Below are 5,090 nucleotides of genomic sequence, written 5' to 3'. Positions count from 1 at the left end.
CGACCTGAGCTTTAAATTATTAATTACATTGGCAAAAGAGCGCGAGGTGAGATGAGATTGTTTTATTACTCAGACGATGAGATTGTTTTATTACTCAGAGGGTAGTTATGATCTGGAATTCACTGTCTGAACTGTTGGTGGAAGCAGATCCGATCGCTGATCCAATAGTCACTTTCAGAAGGGAATTGGATAAATACCTGATGACGAACAATGTGCAGGGCTGTGGGGAAAGTGCGTCATTCTATGGTTCTATGATGCGACAATGCTCTCCCTCAGTGAGCTTGTGTTTTCACCGGTAAACCTCAGGTCCCGGCTTTAATTCCCGTCTGAGCAGGCAGCGACTTTCTCACCTTTAATGTGATGTTTCTCTTTTTCTCGCTCTATGATTCGCTCTATTTCTCTCTGTTTCTGTCGTTCTTACCATCTGTCAGTCTCTCTGTATGTCTCACTCAGTGTCAGTCACTTTCTGTAAGCTTTTCTAATTGGATCTCTGTTTATCTGTCCAACTATTACTTTCTCGGTCACTCTCCCCATCGCTCCCCCACAACATTTTACTCTGCATCTTATAATATAACCCTTTAAGCGCTGGCTCAGTTTAGAGCTTGCTGATCCTGGGTGTTTGACCTGCATTTTAACATTCTTCCTTCAAAGGTTTTCAGTGTTGATGGGTAGGTTACATGTTCTGTGGGCTGAAAGCCGAGGGGTTTCTTGTCTAGTTACGACCGGTCAGCTCAATGCATTACTTGTCCAGCTGCTGTGCTTTTGCAGTTCAGCTTTTCACAGTCTGTAGTTTTAGAAAATGTCTTTATCCTCTCACATTTTCAGATTATGCTGACGCGTAGTTTACCCTGCGCTGAAAACTAAACTTAGTCAGCAAGGGATTTGTCGAATTTTCAAGCACTGCACGGCTGGATTTTTATCACCAGGGTGGCCGAGTGGTTAAGGCGTTGGACTTAAGATCCAATGGACGTGTGTCTGCGTGGGTTCGAACACCCACTCCTGGTAAATGCTCAGGCAACGAGGTTGAAAGTCAAAGCTAAAGCTATTTTTGGTATGAAAACGCTGATGATCTCTGCAAAGGATAGTGCCATATTTATAATTCACCCTTCAAGACAGCGTTTCTTCATTTACAATTGGTGTTCTGAACATCGAACCGGAGGAGGCCATTCAGCCCCTCGAGCCTGTTCGCCATTCAGTGAATTCCTGTCTGAGCTGTGTCTTAACTCCATCCAGCTGCTTTGGCTCCAGATCATTTTAACCCGTGTCTAGCAAAAACCTACCGATCTCAGATTTACATTATTAGCTGAGCTGGAATATGCTGCTATTTTGTGGGAGAGAGTTCCACACTGCTACAAACCTTCGTGTGAAGAAATGTTTCCTAACTTCTTTCCCGAATGGCCTGCCTCTGATTTTACGATTATGTCCCCTTGTCCTCGGCTCCCCCACCAACGGCGAAAAAAGCTTTCTCTCTATCTAACTTATCAATTCGTTTCAAAATCTTAAAAACCTCAATCAAATCCCCCCTACCTTCTATATTCCAGGAAGTACAAGCCCAGTTTATGTAATCTCTCCTCATATTTTAACCATTGGAGCGCTGGTAACGTTCTGGCGAATGTGCACTGCACTTCCTCTAAGGTCAATCTATCCTTTCTAATGGGCGGTGCCCAGAACTGTACACAGAACTCCAGATATGGTCTAACCAGGTCTCTGTATAGCTGTAGAATAACTTCCTCTCCTTTATATTCTAATTTTGATTATTTTTGTACCTTACTGCTACATTTCAGTGGTCTGTGTACATGGACCCGAAACCCCTTTGGAACTCCACTGTTCCGAGCTGTGCACCATGTAATTAATACTCGGATCTACTTTTTAGGTCTAAAATGAATGACGATATACTTACCTGCGTTGAAATCCATCAGCCACTGTTTCGCCCATTCACTTAATCTATCAATATATCTTTGTAATTATATGCTGCTATCTACACGACTTACCATACCACCAGCCTTTGCATCATCGGCAAACGTGGATATAGGAATTTTCTAAGTCATTAATAACTATAGAAGTGTTGTGGAGTATTTTAAACCAACACTTGACACAAGGTTTGCGGATCGATAATCAAGTTGTCTTTATTACACCAGTGGGGAGACAATCTGCTCTGTCTTAGCCAGACGTCTCCAAATTGGTACAGCAAGCCCTACATTTTTATACATTACAACATATATGTCCAGCTCATTCAAAACTCATTGCTACCACCTGATTGGTCCTTGGCCCATATACATATTCACTGATTGGTTGCCTATACTGCGTTATATTAAAGTACCGCCTTTATTATCGGAAAAGTACATGTCCATTATCCTCCAAGCTGTTGTTGCACCTATGACCTTTGTTTATGCCAGATGGGGTCTCATCAACATTGTACTTCAGACTCATTGTCCTCCTTTCCTGCCTCTCTAGGCCTCTTTACTTCCAACTCATTATTTTACTTTCCTGCCAGAACAGAGCTTACATCCTCTAGGCCTCTTATGGCTTCCACCTCCGACTATTTGCAATTGTCTCTTAGTGACACAGTAAGCAGTTCTTCAACTATTGCTTAGGTTATCTCAACTGCCAGTTCAGCAATTTAGAAAAAGCTTACTACTGCAAAGACCTATTAGATTATTCTGTTTATTACACCATTCAGTGAAGCTGCCAGCGATGTCAGTTTAACTCATTCCCCACTGCAATCCCCCCTTTTGGTACTTGGCCACTGCCCAAGTTAAACTGCATGTATAAGTATTGCTGTGCCTCCTGCCCCATGTGGTGATCAGGCGCTGGTTCGGGAGGCCCTGCATACCCATCATGTCCAGAGCAAACTTGTTTTTTCCAGCTCTTTCCGCTTTGCTTTAGCTCTTTGTTGGTCCGTTTCTTGTTACAAGCGGTGCATGCTGCTATTCCCCATCATATAGCCATGACTAACTGTGCTATCACTAATATATATGGGAAATGATGCGGATCCATGGGTGTATGTTGACATTCATTCCCCAATCCCACAGCTTCTCATACCACGGGACCTCCTGTAGCTCTATCTCTATGACCCTTTCTAATTCCCCAAGGTCCCTTTGCAGCACTATGTATTGTTTCACCATCTTACTTAAATCCTCTTTCAATTCTTGCAGATCCTCTTGCAGGTGGGGTATTGCGGTCCCTACTGGTACTTCATAATTGACTAACTCTTTCTTTAGACTATCTGGCACATTTAGCTTTATCTCCTCGCTTGAATGTACATACACCAATCTGGTGTGCCCAATTGTGACAGGGATCTTTGGCGTAAAGCAGAAGTTAGGCATTGTGATTGCACATACAAGGTTACTATATTGGCACTCAGCCTCTGTGGTGGCTGTACAATACTCCCCTTTGCCTTTATATCCCGAGCGCGTGTGATGGTGATCAACATGTGATAAGTCCAACACACACTCTCTGTCTTGTTGTAGGCGCACTCATCCATAGGGCCTTCTCCTACTGGATGTGGGCACATCGTAAGCGTGCCTTTCCTGTGGCATCCGTTTAGGGAGACTCCTCTCATAGTATCATTCTTCCTGATGGCATAGGTATCAATTGAATAGTATTGGAGGTATGTCTCACCCCTCACTATGCCTATGTTTGTTACCTGGTACTGTGGGTATGGAGCCATGTCTAGTCCCACCACTGGCATCAGGAGTACCATGCCTATCATTGCTGTCACTTCAGCTTTACATTTTTGTATCACTGGATATACTCTGGTCATCCCTTTGAGGGTACAAGCAGTCAGAGGGCCTGGATTCAGGCTCAGGCCACAGAGCTGTGTGCTGTTAATCCAGTCTGGTACCTCACCTCGCTGTATCTGTGCCAGATTGTGTTTAACTGTCCGGTGATCCATTGGCCATAGGCTTAACACAAGCCTCTTCCTACCCTGTCCTTTGCCTGTTCCTCATCTCTATGGTTTGGTTTGTTGATAATGCTAGCATGGTCCTCTATAACCTTGATTCCCTTGAGTAACTTCCTTATCGTATGTCCTCCCAACTCTGATCCTTGTCGAACCAAACCAGTTTCCTTCTCTAAAATCTGTTGTATCACCCTTTGTAGTCGTTCCACACTACTTTGGACACCTTGTATATCTAGGGCATTAATGAATGATGTCCCCGTGTTTATTCCCATGGGTATGTCGGTTACTAAGCTCCTCTTAATCCTTTGGTGAAATGCAGCATGTCCCCTAACGTCAGTAGCCCCTGTCACATCAGCAGCTTGGTTAATTACATTCTTTACCATATATGCATAGAATTTTCTAGTTCTAGTAAACCTTTCAGAATATCCTGGCCATTGTAACATGGTTAAGTTCATTAGTACCGGTACAATTTCGTGTCTCACGCTATCATACAATTGTTCTCCCTCAGTAAATATCACCAGTCCATTTTCAGGCCCAGGCGTCCATTTCGGACACCTCCATTCTTCAGGTATTGTTGTGATTGGGGGTGTTGTTGTTTCTCGGGTTAACCCTTGTGGTGTGGTCCTTGTTGTTGTTGGTTGAGGTGTTGTAATGCCGTGTACAATAGTCCATCTTATATCATTTTCCGTGCAGCTCAGGACATATCCTCCCCCTACTTGAGCCAACACCTGCCAGTGTCTATTACATTCTACCATATTGCTGGCATTTTTTCATTCTACAGGGTCCGCATGGTTGTTGATCCAAGTTCACTCAGGTACCGTTACACCTGTAACATCATTTTCCTTGTTTTTCACACTCCTAACTGTGTGATATGATGAAGCCTCCATGAAGTCGCCATTAGGGGATCTTAACCTGCAGTCCATTTCTTCCAGCCCGTTATTTGTACTTATAAATGCTGTCATCAGGGTAGTTATGACAATCCATCTTACGGGATCCATGTTTATCTGTAATTTAAACAGAGGTCTGGCTGTCACCAGAGGTAGCTCATCTCCAGTGTTTATTCCATTGTTTCTGTGGGACTTAAGATCAGATGGGTTATTGTTGTACCGGTTTAGTTGTGTCCAATGTTTCCATCTATCCTTTCCCCTCATATGTATACATGCGCGCATATCGCTGATCATGATATCCT

The 5,090-nt window shown here is 43.5% G+C and overlaps 1 non-coding gene across 1 annotated transcript; it reads left to right on the top strand.

Moving 5' to 3' along the window:
• The first annotated feature begins 921 nt into the window (after nucleotides 1-921).
• trnal-uaa (transfer RNA leucine (anticodon UAA)) lies at nucleotides 922-1,005 on the top strand. Its single transcript has one exon. It is a non-coding gene; the product is annotated as a tRNA-Leu (tRNA).
• The last annotated feature ends 4,085 nt before the right edge of the window (nucleotides 1,006-5,090 follow it).

The sequence above is a fragment of the Somniosus microcephalus genome, unplaced genomic scaffold (assembly GCF_052327205.1).
Source record: "Somniosus microcephalus isolate GS21.2 unplaced genomic scaffold, FLI_Smic_1.0 unresolved_chr1, whole genome shotgun sequence".
Taxonomy (NCBI): domain Eukaryota; kingdom Metazoa; phylum Chordata; class Chondrichthyes; order Squaliformes; family Somniosidae; genus Somniosus; species Somniosus microcephalus.
The sequence above is the reverse complement of the archived record's forward strand: the minus strand, read 5'-3'. Positions and strand labels throughout refer to the sequence as shown.